Source organism: Myiozetetes cayanensis, unplaced genomic scaffold (genome assembly GCF_022539395.1).
Source record: "Myiozetetes cayanensis isolate MyiCay16 unplaced genomic scaffold, myiCay2020 scf3, whole genome shotgun sequence".
NCBI lineage: Eukaryota > Metazoa > Chordata > Aves > Passeriformes > Tyrannidae > Myiozetetes > Myiozetetes cayanensis.
Genome location: NW_026087521.1, coordinates 65702622 through 65729475, shown reverse-complemented (window position 1 = coordinate 65729475; position 26854 = coordinate 65702622).

The following is a 26854-nucleotide window of genomic DNA, read 5'->3' as shown; positions in this document are numbered from 1 at the left end:
GTGTAGATGTACACTTATAAATTAAGGGGAAGAAACAAGTAAAGATATCAAACTAAGATCACGAATACCATCACAGAAAGGCTTGGATTGGAAAAGACCTTAAAGGCCATCTCATTTCAACATCCCTGCCTTGGGCAGGGACACCTTTCACTAGATCAAGTTACTCAGAGCCCCAACCAACCTGGCCTTGAACACTTACAGGGATGGGGCATCCACAGCTTCTCCAGGCAACCTGTGCCAGTGCCTCATCACCCTCACAGTGAAGAATTTCATAGAAACATCCAATCTAAATCTCCCATCTTTTAGTTTAAACGTTTCCCCTTGTCTTATCACTATCTGTTTGTGTAAGTGTGTGTTGGAGGTCATCCGAACACCCTTAACCCTGCTTAAATTTTGTTTGCCAAAGAACAACCAAAAATGCTTAACTAAATGCTGATATTTCAGTACAGTACTCTTTGAGTTTAAATGGAAACAGTGTGGCTATGACATGAAATTTCCTGCCATTTAAACTTACTATGCCTCAGAGAGAAATATACTGTCTTGTCTTTTTTTTCTTTTTTTTACTATTTACTTAATAGTTTTGACCTTTCAGCCAATTGTCCTTATCCGTCATTACAGTGTATGATCAATCATTTCATGCCTTGTCATCTATAAAATGCCAGCAGGAGGGAAATGCTTTATGTTATATTGGTTTTCTTCAGAATTTTTTTTTTATCAGAGTGTCTTCCTGTTTATTACAAAAAAGGAAAAAAAAATATTTGAGTCTCACTGTTTTAATTAACCTCATGGGTTTTATCAGTGCAAGTAAGTGAACAGAACTCTACTGTGAGGGTGAGGTCCAGGTTGCCCAGAGAAGCTGTGGATGCCCCATCCCTGTAAGCGTTCAAAGCCAGGTTGGATGGGGCTCTGAGTAACTTCATCTAGTGAAAGATGTCCCTGCCCATGGAAGGGGGTCAGAACTAAAAGATCTTTAATGTTGCTTCCAAACCAAACCATTCTATGATTCTAAAACTCACTGGAAGCTTATTATTTTAATTTTGGTGTTTAATAATGGTCAATACTTCAAAATGCACCAAACAAGCCATTTCTGTTTGTCACTAACTTCCTTCTCAATTTTTGAGCAATAAGAAGGCGCAGAAGTAACCTGTGACACTATTTACCTGTGCAAAGGTACACACGTGTAAACTTAGGCATAAAGATGTTCTGTCTGAGGATGGTTCTTCAGTTAGGACAGGGGTTTGGGTTCCTGGAGATTCAGGTAACCTTCATTGCAAAAACCCTCTGCCAAGGCAAAATTTTCAGGACCATTTTTGTTGCAGAAGCCTAAATGGCATTTACAAACTCAAAGCATCACTTAACAGGCTTGGCTACAGCAGAAAACCAAAGAGGTGCAAGGCTCATGAGCTGCTAGGAGTGCTGCAACACGGTGTGGCACTCTGCCAACATTTCAAATCAAGTCCTGAAAACAGTCCACTGTTCTCAAAAAGGTCTTTCTGGTTTAGGTGTAGCAGCAAGTAAACATTTCTAATGATTCTTTTTCTAAAATGTAGGCGTGTAGGTTGCTCCCCAGAGGAGAACTGTGCTCTGTTCCAGTGAGCAGCACAGAAAAGGCTGCTGGCTTAGCCACACTGTTCCTGGGGCACAGCACAATATTGCTTGTAATGAGGGTTAAGTGACTTAGGATCTGAAGGATTTTTGGAAACCATGCTTTTTGCTTTTGTCTTCACTTTCCTAATTATAAACCAGAGATAATAGCACTTCTTGCCTTCCCATGGGGTATTGAGAAGATGAGTACATGAAAGATTGAGAGAGATGTAGCTGCTGCATGGTGACCCAGTAATGGGGGCACCTGAAGTGCCTTTAGGTAAACAACTTCAGCATAAACATCCACTTGCATCCCTAAACTCAAAAATGTCAAGTGTGTGTTTTAAAACTTCACAAGTGCTTTGCATGATGTTGGTTTTTTCAGGGTGGGGAGTTCTTTTGTGTCATTATTTCAGGGAGGCAGACTAGTCATGCAAATGATTTGGAGAGAATGAGAGAACTTGAGGGAATACACATCAGACAGAGTAAGAAGGAAGGAGACCAAGCATGTGACAAACTTCAGGCAAGTATTATTTGTACAGTTATTTGGCATTTCTTCTTAACTGAAAGAAGTTAGTCTCCCCAGTGCCTGTGAACACCAAGGACATAATTTATTATCTGAACCTTTAAAGTATGTTGGTTTTATTTGGGATAATTGGAGTTGTTCTATCAACAGATTTTCTGTGATCCTACCACCGAGCATGAAAAGATATTATAAAAAAAGGTGAAGATACAAACATACTGCTAAGGTCTTGGGTTTGTAAGGCAGGTTTTGCACAGCTCTAGCTGTAATTCTTTAAAATATACATTTGTCCCTTTGATGTTGTATCAAATTAGAAGTCAGATATAATGCTCCCAACCTAGTTGCTGTTCACTGCTGAAGCCAACAAGCAGTAGAGAAACAGGGGAGTGTGTTTTGAAGTGCTTGGTATTACACACAAAATTAAACACTTCAATGAGAATGTACCATAAGCAAGAGGCTGCCATTGAGATGAACTATAAAGTCAAAATAAGGACAGAAGACAGAAAGTTCACCTTCAGGTTTGCATTAGAACCTTCTTGTGGGGATATTTATATCTTCTGCCAGTGCAACAAATTGAAAGGAGCAAAATTTAACCTTGAGATCCAAATCGAAACTTTTGCGGATGATGGATCTGTGTTTGCGGCTCTAGTCTGGTTTTGATCTCTAGTGTCTTGCTCATCAATGGCTTTTCAGCAGTGCAGTTCAAAGGGCTCTGTAAAAATGGAGGGGAGAAGTGTATAATTAACTTTTTTTTCCAGAACAGAATCCAAGGCAGAAAGCCACATCCCTTTAACAAACTGTATTATTAAACAAAAGTTGCTCTAGAAGGTGTTTTCTCACTCCTCCTCCCAACCAACAACAACCAGTGTGACTTCATAGTGTTGGGCACTTGGACATAGTCTTGCTAACACATGCCTATTTTCATACAATCCACATATTTTACAACTTTAAGAAGCTGTACATGAGTATTCGGGAGTCTCATTATTAGTGAAAAACGTAGTGTCCCTCTGGCACTTGCTGTTGTGTCCCCCTTTTCGCCCTCACAGCTGATTTTAGTTTTTGTGAGTCTGAGCTTGTGCAACTATGTTTTAATAATTTAGAAGGGATAGACAAATTAATGTAAGGTGAAGAGGAAATAAAAACAAACAAACCACAAACCCAATGTCTTGCTTTTGTGGGGAGAGGTAAAAAAGCAAACAAACCAAAACAAAACAAACAAAACCCAAACCAAACCAAACCAAAAAACAAACAATCTAAATAAAACCTTTTTTTTTTTTAAGACAACTTAATCCAGTCTCTTTCAGCTCCAACTGAGAAATTGTGAACAATCATTGTCTAATGATTTTGTGACACTCATGGTATTTATTGCTTTCTCTCTTTTTCTTTCTGAAGAATCCGATTGAATCACTTCTTGAATGGAAGCTGTGAAATCTTTACTATTCTTAATGTCTTCCTGCCTTGACTTCTTTCTAATTCCTTTCCCTGATTAGCAAAAGCACAGTTCACTGTTACAAGGAGGAAAACTTTTAACTCCTTAGAGGTACAAACTATACTGTTGGTTTCTTTCTGAGTTTTCTCACCCATTGTGTTAGAATTGGAACCATCCAACCAACTTTCACAGACAACAGCTGATCCAGCTGTTAGATGTCAGGCTTTCTGACCTCTGATGCTTATTCCTATTTTCATTAGGATCACCTGTTCCTGCCTGCTCAGTCTGTGAATAGTCATCAAAGAGTTAATTTACATCTTAGCATAAATGAAAGGATGGAAATTTCTAATAGGAGAATGGGAAACAATAATGATTTTCTTTTTCTGATAAGTTACTACTTGTGCTTAGAAAGCAAAATGTACCTCTCTAGTTAGGAAGGATTAGTTCTTTCATTTCTTGTTAGATTGTTTTGTTTTCATGCACCAGAAAAATGCTATAATGCTTGCTTTGCAAAACCTTACAGAGAAATATATTCATGAATATATACATTACAGGCAATTTTTTTTTGAGGAAGAAAAACTAATAATAATAAAGAAAAACAACAGATCTTGAGTATGAAAGTGTTTCTTTTGGGATTAATTTACAATTCTACTTCTCAATATGTTTAAGTAATACACACAGATGGTGGGAGAACTATACAAAGATAATGGATAAACTAGTTAGGGGGGCTGATTTAAAAGGAAAGGCCTTAACATTTGTATCTAATCAATATCGAAGTTTTAAGTCAGCTCAGCCTTATGTCCCTCACCAAATGACTGAGCATAAGTGTATTTTTTTATGGCTCTTTAATGTTAAGTGACAAGGAAAGGCAGCCACTTAAAAGTATTTGACATTCATAAGCATCCAAAAGACTTTCTGTCATCTTCTATTTATTCATTCACTAGACTAGAAAAAGCCACAGTGCTTTGTTTTTCCCCTTTCTTTCAGGGCAGCAGTCAATGCATCTGTGTCAAACCTTAGCTCTTCTCATCTCTGCTTCATGGTGTCCGTATCCCTTGCTTCTCTTTCTTTTTCTTGTCACTGAACTGCTTTTGAGTGCCCATTAACAGTGAGGATTGCTGCATCTGGAATTTCTGACTCCCAGCCTGAAAGGATTAAAGGGACACCAAGTGTACTTCTGCCCTGCCTGAAGTCTGTAACAGCCTCTTACAGCAGCAGCAGCAGCAGAATTGGTCTGAAAGTCGTTTGGGAAGCATACACAACTAATTTTAAGGGCCTTGCTTTAAGAGTATTTCAGGTTCTTTTCTCACATAACACAGGAAGCTTTCACTTTAAAAAATATTGGTAGTGTTTGACCCCTTGAGTGCTGGTGTGCACTCCCTCTGTATTTTAATCTTTGCATGTAAAATGTACCCAGATTGCCTGTAACATTAAGAGTGGAGTATAGGAATGTTCGTTTGATTTTTGTTGTTGTTTTGTTGTTTGGTTTTGTTTTTTTTTAATAAAGGAAAATTTCCTCTTTCTTAAAAATGTTTCATGTAGTTGGTTCTGGTGTTTAATTAAGTCTGTCCAAGCGTATTTAGACCACTAAGGTACTGAGCTAATTGTGTTGGAAAAATTTGAAGATTTTACCATAAGAAAATAAAAACTTTTTTTTGAAAGTCAGAGTTAGGAAAAAAAGGCTTTCAGGAAAAACCACAGAAAACTTTTTGAGGTGTTCTAAGTAGTGTAATTTTCTGACTAAACAAAAAACCCTCTGTGCCAAATAAAAGGGCCTCTGCAATTTGGTGTATTTTGTCCCTTTTTAAAATGATCTCCTGAAAAAAACTTAGGCTTTTGAATTCCTATTTGTCTGCCCCTGTTAATAACTACTGAATGCATTGTCTAATTTTAATTGTGTTGAAGAGAGGGAACAGTTTTAAGGGCACTTTCTGCCTTAAAGGTTTCAAGAAAGTGGACTGAGTCCCCCAGGTGTCCCTCCCATGGAAAGACTTCAGTGGGAACTTGAGCTTTATCAGTCCCTAGAGAATTGATATCTGACAGCATTGGAGAAACGAGTCAACCACAAGAAAAAGGCTGAACTTCCCTTTGTGCCTTACTAGATGAAAGAACCCAAACACAGTACACAAACCTGCATAGAATGCAGCTACTCAGGGTCTGCCTTGTGCTGCTGGTCTTGTGAGGGGTATTTTAGGATTTTGAGGGTTTTTTTGTTTTTTATTAAAGGGATAAATATTTCAGCACTTTACTAGCTGGCACTAGAGAAAGCAAGGCCAAATGTCATGTTTTCTCTAGGGTGAGATTTTTTTCTTTTCAGTTGGAAGAAAATTGAAGTTCCGTGGGATTTCTTGGTCAGTGTGTATGGAAAACTATGGTGTTATCCTACTTTTTCTACCATCTCCTTCTACAAGTTATCATAACAGAAGTCTCCCCTTTTCCTTTGGAAGAAAAAGAGGACACAGTTAGGGCTATTGAACTGCAGGCTTGCAAAAGCAGGCAAATACAGGTGATGCTGATCAAGGATGCAGGGTACTAGGATATTCCAGTAATCTATGTGTGTCTCCTGTTCTAATAAGTTTCAGGGTCTTGGTAATCACTGTGCAATAGTGCCTTGGAGTGCTTTGCTCATGGGGTGGACAGGAGCTGGTGCTTTGAGGTAACGAAAAGGGACACAAACAGTTGTTCTTCCAAAAAAGAAGGAGAAGTGGGAAAAATTCCTGAGCATGATGTTTCCTTTGGAATGATCCGTGTCAGTGTTTCAACTGTGGGATTAATATTACAACAGGTAAATAGCCAGAGCCACACTTTCTCACCAACCTCTGCATTTCAGTGTTTACTGTGACACCCCTGTTTGTAGCACACAAAGAAAAATTTAGCAAATTCAGGAACGTGCAGCAGCTTAGTTAAGACCCACACAACTAAATTGTGTGAGCAGACAGAGTTTGCTTATCTAGCAAGCACTGTGCATGCTTGCAGCTAAATTCTGCCTTGTATATTTAATTTCAGCCTCAGTCTGAACACACTGTTTTGGACCTGGGAGAAACAGGAGCTTAACAATGGAAGCGCTACTGATGACACTGCTGCAAGTTGCAAATGATGCCATTTTAGTACTTAGCTGATATTCAGGAGCTTTCAGTCTTGGGTTGAAGAGATCTGATTGAAAATCAGACACAGGCATATATGGAGAATTCCAGGTTCCCCAGTTGCCTTGAAGTTAAGTGGAGTGGGCACTTGATTATTATGAAGGCTAGAATTGGATTGAAGAATCATACTTAAAGGTGTAATAGAGCTCAGAAAGTGTCAGACCTTGGAAGTACCTAGCCCTTGATTGTAGCAGCTGGAAGTGATTTAACAAGTACTTGAGGTGACAGAATCAAATGCTTTATGTGATGAATGGGCTGTTTCAATATAGCAAATGATTTTGCTCTTTAAAAATCAGAATTAAACAGTTTGTTTTTTGTGAGGCATGAGATCACGAAGCAATGAAGTACATGTGTGCACGTGCCCAGAGATGTAGAATTTCATGTTAATCTTGTCTTTATTATAATATGTTCACTCTTTTTTGAATTTCTTACTATGCAATGGTCCTCCTGGGGGAGGGGAGGAGTCAGGGTGTATTTTATGCATGAGGGTGTCCTAAGAAGCTGAAATAGCATGACTAAGGTAGAAGCAGTTCTTTGCCTTAGTGACTTCTAAGATGAAAAAATATGTTTGTTAAAGAACATTATCAGTCAAATTCAAGAGGCAAATAATTTCAAATTTCTGTCACATTTGTGATATTTGGCAATTGGGAATCCAGGTGTACATATACAGAACTGGATGCAGAGCTGGGAGGAGATTCCTCAAATTCATGCAATGGTGGTTTTGTCCAAGTAGTGCCCCATCTTAGACTCAGTCATATGGTCTGCTTAACACTTGCACCTATAATTCAGGCATACTGCCTTAAAACAAGTTCCACTCTGCTTGACACCCCCACAATATGGCAGAAAGATTTTTTTCTTCCTTTCTTTGTGGCAAAGGCTTCATTCCTTGTCTTCCTTATTATAGAAAAAGAAAATCCCCCTAAACCAAACTTTCCCTAAAAAAATAAATCAAACTTGAACCTGATCCATATAACTCTACAGAGAACAGAACAGTTAATTATGTTCTCTTGCCATTTTCTATAGGAAAAGTGCAGAGATGAAAGTTGTTGGTTTGGGGTTTTTTTGTCTTTGTACTAATCAGAATTTCTTGAGCTGTTACTGCTCTGCTGTTCCTGAGGTTGAATTGTGAATGCTGAGCAATGGACACAGCCAGTCTCAAGTGACAAACAGAAGAGAAATTGTATTTTTGAGATCAATGCTTTAACTTAACTCCAGGAACACCTTTGAATGCCAAAGCTGACTTTGTGTTGAAATGTTGCATGATTTTTTCACTGTCCCTGGTGATTTATGATTTAATGTGGGATCTGAGAGGGTTGCGGAACGCTGGGGTTTCTTTTTGGGCAAATTACTATGACTGATTTAGTGAAAACCAGTTGGAAGTAAAAAAGAAAATCAGTCTCCTTTTGCTTCTCCTCGTCAGCAACAAGATGCATCCTGCCCTTTGGGCAGACCCTGAGCTCCACAATTTGGATAGATCCAACCTGAGCTCACAAATGCTTGATATTGTCCCTCTAACTTGCATCTCTTGGGTTGTGTATTGACTGCTGACCTGAACAACACTGAGCAGAGGCAGCAAATTTTTGCAGATTCAAGGTTTTCAGAGCCCCTACTGAAATGCCTCTGATTTGACTATTCACCAAATCAAGTATGTAGAAACACAATATTCCTCTTTAAATCATGCACTATCTCTTGAACACTGGTCTACCATGCACAGAAACCTCAAATGGCTTCTTCTCTTGTATATGAGGCAGCACACTATCTGTGTACAGGGTGTGAATACTCTGGCACATCAGGTTTTTGGGTAGGGCAAGGCCTTCAGTCCTACACTGGAGCATCCCTCCACACAGCATCTTCCTCTTTCTCCAAAAGAAGATGACACCAATGCTTCTCTGTTGTTATTTGACTTCACATCCCAATCATTCCTGGTAAATGCAAAAAGACCATGTATTTGCAAGCAGAAAGTGGATACAGCTCCCAGAACTGAAGATTCATATACAGCAGAGTATCTCCTAATCAATGAGATATCATAAAATAGCTACAGAGAGAAGGAATTTCACCAAGTTCAACCCCCACCTCAGGAGAGAGAGAACACCAACATTAGGTCAGATTTAAGGTTGAGCCACACTGATGTGAGGAAGCTGTTAAGTTGAAATTAATGGCATGCTGTTAGTGGTGGTACACTCAAAGGTGTTACCTCTCAGTATCTGAAAAACATATGTTGTTACATTTCCCAGAGAAGTAAAAAACAGGTTTAAAAAGAACACCTTTTATTTTCTTCAGAGATATTTGCATAATTACACAGAGTGTGAGTGTTAATGAAGAGCTAGTAATAAAACTGGATGAATTAGCATGACTGAGTGACTTAACGCAATCCTGTTGATCATACAGTGAGGGGTGGTTTGCATTTTGCCAGATTTTTTTTTTAGCCTATCTCTTGCAATTACACATTTGAATTTGAACTTTAATTATAGCTTTATTTCATGAACATGAAACTTCATTGACTTAAGTGTTTACATCAGTAGAACACCTATTCTAAAATATGTGCACCTGACAAAATTCTTAATGAACACCTCAACACCACCCCCAATACTGAGTACATTTTGGAGTCATTCCAGTGAAGGAGCTTTTCTTTTTTTAAATACGTAGTGTGTGCTTTTGTATGCTTTTAACTTGCAGGGTAAATTCTTTTTTTTTATTTTCAAAATCAGAAATAGCAAAATGAGTAATGGTGGGAAACAGCTGTCAAAGCAGGATATTTCTTCAGTAACATCATTATCCCTCTTAAAAACATTAATGACTCTTCCATTGCTTTTTTAACCTGTACTGTTTGTTACTGGTCTGAAGTTGAGTTGGTCACCTCACCTTTGGAAGGTCCATGTGCACAGGGACATGTACGAACAGCTGAGAAGGAGAAATTTTACCTTAACCAAATCACTTTGTACTGAAGAGGAGCACTTTGTGGGTTTTGTGCTTCTGACTCTATTTTGGGAGGAGAGTGAAATCACTAGAAGGTAGTAAATTCCAGATTTAGGGAAGAATAATTTCTTGATCTCAACAGGACTTTAGCTGTGAAATCAATAGGGTATCTGTGGTTTTGGCTCTTAGGTACAATTAAACCCCACTGCTTTCAGTGAAGCTTGGCCATAGGGCCCGTAATCTCACAAAAAGTCAATTTTGTGTCCCTTTGCCTGCTTAAACATGCCTGAAAATATAACAAAGCACCAGTGTGTATCATTAGGGGATGAAACAACTTAGATTTCCCCCTCTTCCCCTTTGGGCACTCTCAAAAAAACGTACCCTTAAGCTAATAATGGCAATAGGGTTAGTGAAAAAGAAGATTGTGTTTTGTGTTTGAAATTTCTGCTGTCATCATCATTTTGGCAGGGAATTGCTAAAAGTTTCAATATCAAGTTTTCATAAAGGGTATCTTTACTCAGAAACTTTGCAAGTGTTTTTTCAGTCAGAAAGAAGAGGTTTGGCTACATTGTCTCACTCTACATTTTTGAGATTCCTCATATTGCCCCACTTATAGGACTGGAATACTGAGATCGTCAGTCCCTGAAGCTAACTGCTAAATATTCAAACACAAAGAAAAATGCTGAAACTTAACAGTGAATGCATTCCTTCCCTGTTCCCATTTTGCCTCCAAAGCTGGAACAGGCAGGAAGATATATATGAACTTTGGCTTTTATTAAAATAAGTGTCAATGATAATTTAACATTGATTATACATATAAAATATTCAGTATTCTGTAACATATAGTAACTATATATAAATGTATACTTAATTATTTAGTAGAAGAAAGAATAGAGATTTTGGTAAACAATGTGACCCAATATAAGATTTCATAAAAAAATAAGGAAGATAAGCTTATAGTTCATGGCTGATCTGAAGTGAAAACCTTCATAGGTATAGAGTAAGAAAACTGGAATTGCACTCAGGAGGTTAACAGCCAGAAATATGTACATTGTGGTACATACAGCCTGCAAGATTAATGCTGTCAGAAAGTCACATGCAAGGGTAAAGAAAGTTTGAAGTGAAGTTGGAATAAATTTGGCAGGTCATACACTTTTTTGACAGCAAAAATAAATAAAACATTTTGTATGGTTAACACACTGTAAGACAGCCAAATCCATGCTGAACACCAGGAATGAAGAGAATCTCTTCTACTTATTTAAGTGTATCTGAGAACTCAGAAAGTGTTATTTGTAGAAACAGATGAGCCAAGTTGGTTTAGGAATACTCTGGTCTCTTAGAAAATAGGGGAAGGGCGTCCCTGTTCAGAGTAGGGCATCTTCATTCAGAGTTCTGCTAATCAACAATGCAGGTAGAATTTTGCCCCAAAGCAGACACAACGCTCTCTACATTAAAGCCCAGGACTTTCACAGTATTTTCTTCTGCATTTTTGAGTCAACCTTCATGTCTTTTCTCACTGGTTTTAAATCTCTGCTGGTAAATTAACAAAGTATTGTAATTCTTGAAGATGCTTGTGTCAGATTTGGAAAGAGAGAGAGAGAGATGGAGTTTCAGTTTAGAAATTTATCCAGGCCTGTTTTAGTGACTCCTAGGTTTATCATTTCCTCTTTTTTTCCCATAAATCTGTGCCTATCTTGAGTATATAACTTATTTCTACAAAATAATTTTGATAGTTAGTATGCAGAAATATCCACACAGATTTTTCAACTGTTACTACTATTACTACAGATTATCATTGACTTCGATATTTTTATTCCTATTTCAATGTTTTTTCCTGTCCTTTTCATTTTGTCATCTAACTAGCAATACTCTTTGACTTGTATCATTAAGTGTATATAAGTGTAAAGAAGCCCCTGCAAACAATTAACAAAATTCTTTAAATTGTCCTCTCTTGAAATGATTTGCCTAGCAAAATCTGAAGGACACCAGCAAAGTCAGAGGCATTTCTATGGGTGGTTGTTCCCACTAAGGACCAAGAATTTTGCCTCTCATACTCTTGCCCTAGCCTTGTGCTCCCTCCCAAGATGGAAACTTCCATTGAATTCTTGCAAACATCACACTAACCAAAAAAACCTTACATGAAGAGACAATGAAATTTTAAAATTGTATTTACCTGAGACCAGGTCAGTTGGTAAAACGTCATTGATGTATCTCAGACAAAACTACAAAAAAAAAAAAAAAAAAAAACCAACCAACCAAACAAATAAAACAAAACAAATAAAAGAGGGCTTTTGGTATAGTACTATGATGGATTGTAATTAGCAACAGTTGAAAATGCTAAATTCTAGAGGATGGAACAGGCCCTGAGCAATGAACAGATTTGACAGGTGGGTTCACATGTGAATTTCTTCATTGCTTCATGAAATTCAGGCTGAGAGTTTCAGTTCAGGTATGTCTGTGGAGAACTGTTCATCTGAAAGTGATACGTTGCAGGTCCCTGTAATTTCTTCTGTGCAAGAAAAACCTCCTTTGCTACTTAGAGCTTCTGCTTAAAAGCATTTCAATCTCTTAACCTTTGAATCTCTTTCCAGCTGTCTTCTATAGGCCAAGCTATGGCCTTTCTGCTTAGGGCTGGTAAGGATGCTTTGGAGCAGGCAGATGTCTCCTGCAGCTGTGTCTATCCAGTGAGGGAGTAGCATGGAGGGAGATGGTGCTCTGAAGCACAGTGTCCCCAGGGATGCTTAGAGACTTGAGTTAAGAGCAACTCTGGTTATCTGTGCAAAAATGGTGTGCTGTTTTCTCTCACACTTGCTACTTTGATCTTGCTTATCAGTCTGCAAACAAAGCTCATGGAGCCAAGCTCCTCCAATGCTCTCCTCTCCTGTTGTGTATCCTGGTATTTGCCTTAAAGTAGCTGCCTCTTGCTAATTTGAAAATTACCTGTCTCTCATTGACACACACAGGGACAGCCATGTTTTATGGCATCTTGACTTCTTTTCCACTTGAGAATTCAGCAACAGTCATCTTTGGTTTTCCCCCTTTAACAAACCCAACATTGATCTTGCAGATCATGCACACTGCACTTTCAGACAAGATAGATAATGACTTGAACTGCAGCAAATGGGACTATATGACATCACACTTTTGTGAGCAGACAAATCTGTAATCTTATTTAGCTTGACAGGTATAAAGGGCATTTCAAAAACTGATTATATCTGCTGTGATTTTAAGAAGGTCTGTGATACGACTGGAAAATCTTCACCCAACCTATTCCCCAGAGAACAAACTCTTCAAAAGAATAACACAATGCTACTTATTTGAGGCATTAAAATACAATTAACCTTTCTTAATACTTTGTGGAAAATATATAATGTTAGTCCTGTGAAGATTACAGGGGTGAGAGTGAGGTGCTAGAGCTGAATCTCAATCAAATCTGGGGAGTTGTGTCTGCAACTCAGCTTTGCAGATCAGTGTGAAAGAAAAAGCTGAATATGAAGAACATCTGAATTGTTTAAAGCAAATGTGGATCTGTGCTGATTTTGCAGATCCGTCTCTTGTTGTGAAAGCCCCATCACCAGCTGTGGATAAGATTCATAAGCATTTTCTGAAGTTTCCATTAATAGTCATATTAAAACCAGCTGTGACAGATTTGTGTTGCATCAGTCAAGATCAATATGTATTAACAGCACTTACCTGCTGGACACCACCTTTGGGAGTGAGATGCACAGACCTCCCTTAGCTGGATCCCAATCTCTTAGCAGAAGGTTTTTGGTAGCACCTGGGTTGTCATGACTGCCCAGTTGCACCAGGGGAAAGGTCGGCAAAAGGAAATGCTGAAATTCAAGTTTAGTTTCCTGAAGCTCTAAAATCCAGAGTTAGCAGCTGTGAGGCTGGGATTCATAAAGCCAGTTCTGCACTTAGATGTCAAAGCAGCCTCTTCACATGAGGATTCATTTCACACTCATTTTTTTTCATTTAAAGCATGGCTGGCATAGGTGCCCATCTCTGACACAGGGCCCACTGCCCTTGTTCTGCAAAGTGCCCTGATCAGTTAGCTGTGGGCACCCCCACTTCTCTCTCTGGAGCTGTGCCACTGGGAAAGAAGGCCAAAGTAAAGGTAGGCAAGTAGAAGTGATGGCCCCCAACTTTCCTTCTGGAGGGATGGTTAAGGGATGAGGAACTCATAAGGACTGTTCTCAGACACTCAGAAGTTTTACAGTGTAGGTAGGATTCTGGGAAATTCTCAGTCTTGCTCTTTAATCCTGCTGCTGAGCCAACCCAGTAATTTTCTTTTTACCCAGCCTGAAGATGTGAGAAGGTGGTCCTTTGTTGGAAAATGAAAAAAATTTCATTTCTGTGTCTGCACCACAACACACTTTTCTGAAGAGTAACACTGAGACAAATTCCTGATGTCTGATACGTGGCTTTGCATGTCTCACCCTGGCTCTCTGAGACTTTTGTCATGGGCAGGTGATTTACTCTGCATGTCATCTCTGATGCCAAAGGAGAATATTTCTGCATAGTCCAAAAAAAAAGCATTTAAAAATGTTTTTAATACATCATAGACCTTTAGAAACTGTCACTCTGACAAATTTCTGTATGTGTCTCTATGGCTGGAATTACAATCCTTTAATCTCTGGTTTCTAGTCTAATCTTTATAAAGGCAATTCTGCAGTAAATATTTTTGTTAATTCCTCCCTCCTGGCTTTTGATATCAACTATGTGCCTGGTTCTGCTTCCACTAAGATGAACAGAAATACTTTACTGATTATCTCAGTGAGGAGAGAACTGCAGGGGCAGGGGGAGGGGGTTTATGTCTTGATGATAAAGGAACATAATGGTTCTGCTAATTGTCATAGCATAAATTTTAAATTCGTGTAGTGTGAACTGATAAACTTCCTGTAGAAGAGATTCTTCCTGTCTGTATAATGCACCTTGAGGCAGTCATGCAGGTTGAAAGTAGGCTTGCTTTCACAACAATTTTGGTTTTGTCCCATAGGGCTCTTCCTTCTATTTCTCCTCTTGGTTCGTGCATTGGGGATGTTCCTTAGGTGGGTTAGACCCATATCTTTAAACACTGCATTGAAAAGCAGTGTCACTTTAGCAATCACTGCTCATCTGAACAGCCTAGAAGCAAAGCAGAAGCAGAGTGAGTGTCACCTCTCTGCTGCAAAAGAACAGTCGGTGCTGCCGCAGTCCTGATGGAAGATGTCTCCAACAGAAGGGTGCGATTCAGCTGCTGACAGGAACAGTCTTGACAAGCAAGCTCTTAAGTCTGTCTGTGTTTATGACAGCGATTGAAATATCAGTTCTTGAAGAGACGGGCATGTATTTTGTTGGCCCAGTGCTTATTTTTACATGTTAGAATTGCTTCTAGCTGAGGAGAGGAAGTAGAAAAAAACGATCATAAAACACCATGAAGAATATGTATGTCTTTAAGAAAACTCCAGTTTGGAAAAAAAATATATAGTACTGATAGCAATTCTCTGTAACTTCAGTCTTGTTCTTGTTGTTTTGTAAGCTCAGAACAAGGGGCAGCTTTGAATGTAAAATCATAACACTCTTACTAGATATTTTGAAACATTTCACATCACTTGGTAATAGTCAAAGGACAAAGAACAGATTGGAAGTAGAAAATCCTATTTCACTACTTCCAGGTATTTTTAGTGACTGTGTTCGTTTTGGATATGAGAACAGTAACATATATACATATATATACATACACATATATATACATATATATAAAAGAATCTTTTTCTGCCCTTTGAGAAAATAAAAATCCCACTTAAATAAAAGAAGAAAATACAACATTACATGTTACTCCAAAAGGAAGTCTATAAAATGGGCTCTGAAAATCAAACCCACAAAACAATCTTAAACGCTTGCAGTGTCCCCTCTTGTGGGGAAAATAATTGATTGTGTTAATACTACCAATGAATAATCATGCAAACATCCATATTAATTCACATTCTTGTTGACCTTTTTCTGGTAAAAGCGTCTTGACTACAGTAAGAATTTTTATTTGAAAGGCAATTAAAGCACAGTCTAAATAATTTTACTGATCAAATCTTAGGTATCACAGATGGGCAGAAGAAACGAGAAAAAATTGCCTTACATCTGGATATGAATTAAACTCAATGGTGTTTTCTAGCATTCATGTGCATTATGAGCACTTTATTTCAGATAATGAAATAAAGACACTTGCTAGTGAACCAGACAATAGGTCTTTAAAACTGTCCTCAAATACTACAATAAGCTTTGTAAACATTTTCTTCATTTATTTTTAAATTAACAAAGGCTTGAATAATTTCTCTTCTTTACTCCTTTGTTCCTTCATGGATTTTGTAATTATTATTATTATTTTTTAGGAAAACTGATCTCCTATGTAAAATTTCAATCAAAATAATCTGATCTTTACTTAGATATCCAGGGTTTTTATAACCAAAGTTCATGTCCAATGGCTAAATCCTGATCAACAGCCACTTTATTAGTCTTTGTAGACAAGAACTTATTTTATTAACTGATTATTTATGTTGGAACAGGGGAGCCCTTGTGCTGTACAAGCATGAATTGATGGGCTCAGCTTCTAAAAGAAACTTCTGAACCCCATTTTGGCGTGGTTGGGCTTTTTTTTTAATTTGTTTGGGTTTATTTTTTAAGAAAAATATCAAACCCAAACATTATATTACATACCTTAGGTCACCCCTCAGCCCAGCCTGTTGTATTGTTTAACAAAATTACTTTGATTTTTCCCTCATATCCTGGAAGGGACTGAACTTCTACTGAAGAATGTTGAATTCCCTCACAGCCTGTCAAGTGACACACTGTGACAACAGTACTTCTTGCTTCTGTGCCTCTTCTTTCCGAGTGTTAATGAAATACTCCCCATGAGAAAGTCTCAGTTAACACTCTCACAATGAAAAGATTTTAACACGTCTGTAGTCAAGCATGAATTTATTTGTTTTTAAGTATACAAACAATTTGATCTAAAATAAGACAAGCAGCTGCCCTACTTGCATTATTTTTCTCATCACTTCCTGGGTTGAGAAAATGTGAATTAACTGCTTTTCAGATTTACAAGTTGTTTTGCAAGTCGGCAGTCCCAGCAACTTCTTAATTCCATATGAAACTGGCTGTTTCTGGTTCCAAGGGAGGGACTAACACAGTGAAAATGTAATGTAATGGACCTAAACTCTTTTTCCTCTGAAGCCCTTTGTGCAAAATCAGAGCCTGCTTCTGATTTGTGTTCCCAGAATGACACAAAACCCTGGGGAAAATTCTCCATCTTTGAGCAGAAAATCACTGAATTTCCCCATGGCAGAGATCAACACATGTGCCTAATTTTGCACCCTGTACGGTGTTATGGCATGGGGATGCTTGCACAGGCACTGGGCCACAAAAGGAAAGATTCCTAAAACAATAAGGATGAGGAAACATCACAGAATGCCAGGGAATGACAAGAACAAATACATTTGAGTCAAACTCCCAGCAGTTTGGAGTCTCATACTTCTAACTTGGTTGAAAAGAAAGGAAAGCAAAAGTTCTGTCTTTCTTTGAGGGTGGTGAGGACAGTGAAAGTTACTTCCCAGAACACATTCCAGCTTGTCTTCTGCAAAAGTCTTTAAAAGTCTCTTTGGAGCACCTGTCTGTTGTGAAAATAATTCATTTTGTCATGCCCAGTAACACGCTTGTAGTTGTTTCATGAAGGCTTATGTAGCAGTTTCACCTCTAGCTTTACCCTCTGTTATACTACATCACAAACTCATTTAAATAGCGATATTAATGTTTTTAGAGATCACTACAAATGGTTGGCAGCATCATTGCAGTTAATGTCTCATGGGAGCTATACAAGGGAATTTTATCAGCTTGAGGCTGAGGTATTTGATGAAGTAATAACAAACTAGCTTTGAATTGTCTTTCATTACCCTTTATCTCTCCTAGAGAGAATATAATCTTATTCAAATTATAATGGCCTCTGTTATCAATGTGGTTTACTATTTATTTACCTGCACATGGACATGCAAATGTACATGCATTCTCCTCTTTTTACCGTACCTGTAATGAAATTCCCTCACTATCAGAATCATGCATGATCACAAATTACAAACTAGTTACTCGGAAGTGTAATTTCCTTAGCATTAAAAGCATTAAAAACAAAATTAAAATCCAACTTTTTTTAGGAAAAAATAAAAGTACCTTGATAAGGAGTAAAATCCAATCATTAGACTTTAAATACACCTTCATTTATCTTTCAGACAAACATGATATTCTACTCCAGAAATAGATAGTCTGCCTCATGTCTGGGCAGAGATGGGAAGAAATGTTTAAGTAGTGCTGCAGGGGGAGGGAAGTCCTGGGGCTGGAGCACAGGAAGAGATCCAAATGGCACAGCTTTGGCTGTCCCTGATCAAATCACCTAAACGTTTCTGAGGCCAGGCTCATATCAACCAAACAGGTAGAAATGTAAGAGATGTGTCACAGAGTTGTAAGTTACTTTTATTAATTACCCAGTGGTTATCAAATACTCAGCAGAGAAATGCAATTTATAAGTGCAGAGTTAGGGCATGACTCTGAAGACAGATACAGGGAAAATATATTTTTGTTAAATGACCAGGCAGCAAACCAACTGACTATATGCCCTGTTTAGAAGATTATACTGAGAAAAACTCAAAGCCTACAACCTTGCTCCAGTAAGAGCTGCAAATCAGACAGTGGATATCAAAACATTTTGCTACTTTTCCTTCTTTTGAAAGGCTTCTATGGTAAAAACAGGTGGGTGGACTGTTAGGATTGACTTTTTCTCTATTATTGGTTCAGGTCATTCAAGTCTGAGTTAGGGGATTTTTCTCCTTTTTTTTCATGTTGCAGGATCTAAATTCTTCCCTTGCAGACAGAGGACAGCCTGAAAACTGGCTCTTTGGGCTGATCCTGACAGACGCACTGGATTTTTCCCTGCCGGTTTGCCATAAGGCCATTGATTCTGATCGATTTCTAGTCAGTGTTTACTTACTGTCACTTTAATTAAAACCAGGCAAGGGGAAGTGATTATTTAAGCCTGCCTTATCAGACCAGCACTCAGACTGAGGACAAACACTCTGCTGAAAACGAGATATTTTTTACCATACAGTCTTCAGGCTTATGTTGTGGGCAAGTGTTAAATATGATTTCTATTCATTCTTTTCAACACAACTAGATAGAAACCAGGCTTGTAACAATAAACAATACCCAATAATATTTATTGCAGTATCTATATTAAGCTTTCTTTGTAACATGAATAATTTGTTATTGCAATGTATCTGAAACAACCAGATGTACATAAATACTGCATAGACAATAGGGATATTCAATCCTGAGCAGATAAAAGGCTTACAAAGCAAAGTGGAACCAGAATTTAAGACCAATATACATACACTTAAGTAGATTTAAAATAAGAAATGAAGTTCAAAGTTTGCTGAATGACAGAGAAGCAAAGATGCTCAGCAAAAAGTATAGAAACACCAAACGTGTAAAAGCTGATCAAGACAGATTTTTACTTAAAATTCAAATTGGAAATAATCTGGAATTATGAGGTAGAACTCATAAATTTTAAACATCATGCCAGGAGATTTTTTTTTATTTAAAATAAAAGTGTTTCTTAATGAATAACAAAATGGTTGTTTGAAATGGGAGCTAAGGTGAGACGACCTTAGAGTATAGTTCTTTTCTGTTGTAAAAATAGATAAAATTCATCAAAAGCTTGTTTTCTACATCAATAGGTCAAATGTGACCAGGGATGCTTAGGCTGAAGTACGACAAAAAGAGGAAAGGAATGGTGATTTCCCACAGTCAACAAAACAAGTACACTGAAAGGCCATGAGATATTTCACACTGCTCTTGATAATCTGGCACCCTCACACACAGATTTTATGAAAAGGATGCCCTCATAGCCATGGTGAGTACTGGCTGGTACTTCTTATAGAGGGATGCAGATTCTAGAGGATGAAAGCTTCCTCCAGAGTGCCAGAGGTGTCGAAGCTCTAGAGCAGATGCCAATACAAAAAGGGATTGGGACTTGCAGGGGTTACAGTTTCTGAAACCAGGGTTAAACCCAGGCCTTAAATGGTACAAAACCAACTCAAAGTTCTTCCTTTTAGTACATTAAACCAAAACCTGAAGTCTTTCCTGTTGCTTCTGTCTTACAAATTTTCCTTACTATTTGCAGAACAGGGATTTTAACCTTTCCAAAACAATCTTGTGCAATTCTGTTTAATCCCCCTTCTACTCTCAACTAGATTCAACATCATAATTCCTATCCTGTTCTAAATTTTGAGCAATTTTCTGTGTGTGCTGAAGTAGCCTCAGTATTATACGTGCTACTTAAATGATCTTTTATAAGTCTTGTGCAAAGACTATAAAACAGCTTAGCAAACTTATTAAATTTATTATGTGTTGTCAAAGTAAAATAATTTTTTATCATGTCAAGTGACAATTTTTAAAATTTATCTTCAAAGCATGGAAATGAGTTCACAATCTGAATTTAGTTTGCTTGTTTCCTTCACTTATTTACAACATTATAGTCTTTACAAAGTTTTCAGTATTCAGATGAGATATGAGAGAGAACAGTAAACTGTAAACAGTAAACTATTGAATGTGTAAATTTTCATGAAAGACTCAAACCACATTTTGGAATTATTTTCCCTCTTGAGTCAAAGTTTGAATCCTGAGCCAAAGTTTTTGGGTTTGAGCCTTTCCTGTAACCACTTACAGCTTTTAAGAAGTACTACCCGTATTGTAGGTAAGGACTTAAACTTTTACTTAAAGGGAATAATATTCCTAACTTGATATTCATGTTTATAGTTTCAGCATTTTTTAACTACTGGAAGTGGGCGAGAAGCAGACAAACCTACGCCCTGGAACTTACATTCCCTTCAGGCAGAAAAAATCCAAGCCTGTTGACCTTTCAAGATTACATAGAGGCTTAGGAATATACTCAGAACTTTTGATGGTTAAAGAATATGGGATTTTGTCTTTTAGCCTCTCTTGGCATTTGTGAATTCTGAATATTGAGTGTACTCTTTTGCAAAATGTTTACCTACTTACCTGTTTAACAAGAAATGTCTCTCATAAATCAAGAGAGTAAGCAAATAACATTTTGGGAGTGTGTAGGGACAAAAAAGGGCTTGGAGTCATGACGTGTCATCTACACTGCCAAAAGACATCATTTGACAATCTTTACCTCTGTGGATGGCTGCTTGTATTTAACATGGTAGAGGAACATGTATAATTTTACATATGTTCAAAAAATACCCATAACAGGAATGAATCCCAATCAGTATGTCCCCAGAGCAGCGTGTTTCAAAAAAACTTTTTCTCCTAGCTCACCCTTCTGATTCACTAAGGGCATTTTTGTATTTCTTTCTAAATTTTATTTCTTCTTCTAGGAAAAAGGGGGACTTTTTACCTAGCCATAACAGGTTTGGGGTATGGTTCATAATATACATCCAATCTTTAACTGGACTGCTGTCTCTAGTGGGAGTGAACCTTGTTCCTCCTACTGGTTCTGTCAGTATGTTAGTCCATGATGGATGTATTTCATGGATATTGAAAGTGTACCTAATCATTGTGACAATTTTGTTATTGTCAAGGAATTCTATGCAGAAATACATCTGGATATAGACCAAAGGTAGGCCTAACCTATAAAAGTCAAAAATTAATTCAGACACGAAGCTGTCTGAACATGCAGGATATATAAGCAAGAATTTAGTTTGGCTTTTTGCAGAGATAACATCCAGTCAGGAATTTTTTCTGTTTGTGAGGGTATAAAATTTCCAATTTTTGTGATGGAAAAAAAGAAAGGATTTTATCTGACATAGGTGCATAGTCTGTTTCCAGTGAGGCATTGCCACTTCTTCCCCAGTCAATTAGGGAGAACTAGTTTGCTAGTTAGGGACTATCAAAAATCTCCCAATTCAATAGGCATTATGTTGTGAAAAATGGAGCATAACTGGTCACTTTGAGAATTGACTAAAGTTTCAGTCCTTTTTTTTTTTTAGAAAACTGCCTCCCAAAACCCCTCTTAGCAGATTTTTATCATTGAATATTTTTTTTTTTTACAGACCTATCCCTACGTACATGGTCTGTGAGGTCTTGCTCAAAAGGGCACAGAGGGGCACTGGGATTCAGCACTGAATTCCAGTGAAGGATCTCAGAAAAAGTAGGTCAGTAATTTGATATTGTTTCACTTTCTTCTTCTTCTGCTCATCTGGTAACTTTGGACTTCCCCTGCTCCCTAGTTGTTAGACCTCTGGAATACCAAATCTGTGACATCTCCACAATATTGTCCATTGAATTAGCAGGTCAGTTCTAGCTCACATTATGAAGAATGCAAAGAAAATTTGTTTGGTCTCAGCTAATCCGGAATCTTCATGGCCACTATGCATGCTCTGCTTCCCTTTCATGTGAACTTGGTCCTCTGTGACCAACCTCATTAAGTGAAGGTTATGGGAACACCACTTCTTTATCCACATATCTGTGGACTTATCCAAATGTCAATGGGCCAAAAATGTCTCCATAAGCCCAAATGTGCAAAAAGTCTGTAACCTTTCTCACCAGCCTACCTTCTCACCTTAGCTGAGGTCTTTGGGAAGAGGAAACAACTCACCTGGGGATGGCTACTGTCCTCATATTTCCTCTGGCACCATTAAAATCCACCCCCATCACCCAAGTGATAGGTGCAGCCTTTACTTTGAGCCTGGTAACAATAATATATCCCAGTACCAGATATTATTTATAGCAGATTATCACACATGGCATGATAGATTTCAGCAGTGATGCAAAATGAGTGGGATACCTTCTGGCTGGTGTTTCCTGCCAATGGTTGAATATTCTGGCATTTTGTGTGCCCACCTAATTCCAATAAATCAATCCTATGGGGCATTCACTAAGAAAGGTGGGATGTTTGTGCAGTGTCTGCAGATGTAACTTGTGAAACTTCCAGTGGTTTAAATATGTGACAAGGGCAGATCTCTGCTTAAGTTGTTAGGAATAGGAATTGCTAATATTTATAAATACTTCCAGTGTCTGAGCCCAGTTTCTGCTCTAAGCTGGACATATTTGTTCTTTCTTAAAAGGAAGAGAGTTGGGAGAGTGTATCTGTTTTACCATCCATCTCAAGCCAGTCCTAGGCAGAAGGGACACTTCAGACTACTTCAGTGAAGTGCACTGAAGGGTCAGGAAAGCAATTATACTTCCATATGTACATTAATACTGGAAATTTTCTAGGCATCCCTGCTAGACTTTCCTGGATATTTGAATGGGTCTCGGGATACATCAGAATCACACCACTAGGATCAGAAATCAACAGTTTCAGTTTTGGACCCCACAGAAGGGGCAAAAAAGGAGGTTTTATACACCTTAGGCAAATGCGACAGTCTGATGCTACAGCGAGTAAAGCACAATACAAGTTCTATCGTTAGAAAAATTGTATCACTTTCAAATGACCCTTTTCAGTCTCTTAAAAGGCAGTAAGTTGCCAATACCATTCTAAGCACTCTACAATATACCAATATAAATTTCAGCTTTGTAAAAAAAACACAAGCATATAACCCAGCTCTTACTGTGTATGTCTGGGGCCACTACTGCTTATTTTAATAACATAAAAAAATATCTCATGCTATTTTGCCACCAGAATCTGTTTACCTAGGGAGGTAATATCAGTTCTTTTTACTCTTCATCTACAAGAAAATTGGTTATTAATTTTCAATCAATTGTCACCTGGAAAACTGGTCTGGTTATGGTAATACATTTTAATGTTACACAAAACATTATTTTGTCAGTAGAACTTTTGTTACTGGTGTTGCTAGTTGTCACTATTAATATTTTGGAATAGTAAGCCCTAATATTTAAGAATTTATTTTATATATTAAGTAGGATTTTGTATGTCCTCCAGATAAACTGTTTCATTAAAGGACAAGTGTGCATGCCAACCACAGCATTACACCACATTGACCTTAGCTGTGAGAATACATTTGGCAAACTTTATTGCCTATGATGTTTCTTATAGACAGTATTTATAACTTCCCCCATTTCAGAACAGGAGGAGGATCATCGTATAATCCCACCTAACCTTTAACATAGCACAGATACAAAACCTCAATCAGGAATTCCTATATTAAGCCCATAATTGCTGTATACCAAAATAAAGTCAGTATTTCTCACATATGGGGAGAAAACTGCAGTAGAATACAGAAAGTTTGAGAAATATGCTTTACAACATGGTTTAATAAATATTGCATGATGACAAATAAGTTTTCAACAGGGAAACAGACAGAGCAAGTGATACTGAGAAATTTAGTGTGGAAACAAGTGTTCAAAGCCCTAAAAAAAAATCACTTTCTTATTCTCAACAAGTAGAAAAAGAATAGACTGCAGCCTCCTTGGTTCCCAAAGTCAACAGAATTTCACATGTGATGCTAAATAAGACAGACCCCTTCTTGCCTTTGGTGATCAAAATTTGTAAACTTCTTATCTCTACTGCCAGTGCAAAAAGGTACTGGAAACACTGATTTTCACTGGAAAATCTGATGCATGTTTAAAAAACCTAAGCAAGCAGTATTAGCAGAGTGTGAAATACTCTGAATCTGTCAGTTATTTTAAAAAGCCATATATCCAGTTCCTTAGTAATTTTAATACTCGCTTGAATACACACTTCATTGAAATCCTTGGTTTTCCAGTGCTCCTGGAGAGTAGCAGTGCATGACAGAATTAATTTTTGAAATTTTCAGGATCCTTAGGCCTTAAAGCATGAATGTGTTCAGACTGTTCTATGTTTCCTCATCTGGGATCCCACCAAAACACACTAAAACAAGAATTCCTGTATACAGAGCTGCTTTCAGGGTTGAGGCCTTTCCCATTAATCTTTTTAAAGGCCTGGAGAAGACTTGAAAGGTAAAGATGGAGTAGTGAAAGAAGATTTTGTTGTTGTTGTTGTTGTTACTGATAAAACACAAACAGCCACAGGTTTTATTGATCACCACCCATCCTGTAGCAAACTATCAGCCCAGCAATCATACAAGGAGATGGTCTTGCATGCAAATGAAAATCATTTAATGACACAGAGAAAAACAATGAGAACCACTGTTTCCAGATAATTTATACAGCTATTGAAGCAATCTTTTTCTTTTTTATCAATTGAATTCACAGGAGATTTGTGGAAGTTGCCTGTTAGGTCAAAGGTTAGTGCTTTATCCACTTAATCATTCATCCCTGCTTGATTAATAGACTTTTTAAACAGAATCATATATTAATAATGTAGGCTTTAACTGGGCATCTCGATCAAAGAGCAGATTTTAGAAGTTGATTGGTTTATATCCTCTAGGCCTGTGATAAATGTCTAGAGATTTCTTGTAGTCGTTTTTTCTTGTCATTTTTTCATTCTGATATTCATTTCTCTCTTCAACATTGTCACATGAATATTTAAAACAAGAAATATAATCAGTTCAGTGCTTTTTCTTCAGTGCCAAGACCATAAAGAGAAAAACTGTCATTCAGTACAAAATCTCTTCATTATAATATTTAAGCACTGTCTGTTTTACCTTGCTTTTCGGAAAGCATGATCTGAACATTTTATATACATCAATAGGATTATGAATTGAAAAGTATTCTTCAGATTTGGGGTTAAATGGGATTAAGGATAAGAAAACTCCTCAAAGATAAAACAACTATGGAGCTGGTAATAAGAGGGGTTTAGAAAAATTTCAGCAAAACAGTTATTTGGAAAATGCTGTCTCAACTACTGATGATACTGAAATGATTTCTGGGGTAGGTCAGTGTTTAGGAAATTCAGATAGTTAAATTAAACCAAAATGCTTTCTTCTTCGTTTTGAGATTACTTTTTATTTCCTAATCTTATTTTCCCCAGAAATGAAAAACTGAAGTGGGATGACCTCAGTTGGAAGGAAATACTGTAACTGAGATAAATCATAGAATCATAGACTGCTTTGGGTTGGAAGGGATGCTAAAGATCATCTCACTCCATTCTCCCTGCCCCTGTCATGGACAGGGACACCTTCCACCAGACCCAGGTTGCTCAATGCCCCATCCAACCTGGCCTTGAACACTTCCAAGCATGGGGCATCCACAGCTTCTCTGGGCAGCCTGTTACAGTGTTTCATCACCTTCACAGCAAAAAATTTCTTCCATATAGCTAACCTAAATTTCCCCTCTTTCACTTTGTACCCATCACTCCTTGTCCCATCACTACAGTTCCTGATGAAGAGTCCCTCTCTGGCTTCCCTGTAGGCCCCTTTAGAAACTGGAAGATTGCAACCTTCTCTTCTTCTGGTTGAACGGCCCCAACTTTCTCAACCTGTTCTTGAAAACTTTTAATGAAAATTTTAATTTCTTTTAATTTTTGTTACAACTTGGAACAAAATCAGTACTTTGAGTGAAAGAGTAATTGCTGTTTCGAGCTTCCTGTAACCTTAAGAAAGGCCTAAACAGCAAAGGTCACTTTCCTGATGCCCTTATCTTCAAAGATCAAGGAAAGTTTCCACTGTGGAGCAAAGCACACTGACTTACCTGCTATTACTCACACGTGAATGATCACCTCTCATTTCTAATTCATACTGTATGTCTCTGCCACCAGCTCTGTGCTTGTCCTATCTATAAAAGTTACAGAGATTCCAGGAGCATTTCCAAACAGTTCTATCCCACAGAAACATGGATTTAGAGAACTCTGGGTACTGCTGGTAGCCCAGTTGTCCAACTTCAACCTCACGAATGAAATGGGATCTTGCTTCTGGCTATGCCACAGTGTATGAGATGTATGATGTAGAAAGGAATCGTGTGGACTCTTTCTCCCTCTATGCCATTCCAGGGAGGAAATGGAAAGTAGTTCAAAGCACAAAATGGGCCATTAATGAATGGTACTAAAAATGAAAATATTTGGTAGTGCCTTGTGGAATAAAAATTGGATTCTGTAGAATGGTATGGGTGGGTTATCCAGGAGCAGAATATTTCTCTTTACTGTCTTTTATGCTGCTGAAAGCTTGGAGGTCCATGTACTCACCAGAGTGAAGGACTTCCTAGAGGATCCCCTTACACAGCAATAAATCTTGGTTGTTATCTGCAGAAAGCATCTCCAACTTGAATTTAGCATAATGAAACGGGAAGGTCTTGATACAGATACACTGTGTTGTTGCAGGTGTCCCAGTGTCACTGATTTCAGCAGGAAGAGATGTTTCCATCAGCCTCAACAGCCTCCTTTCTTCACTCACTATC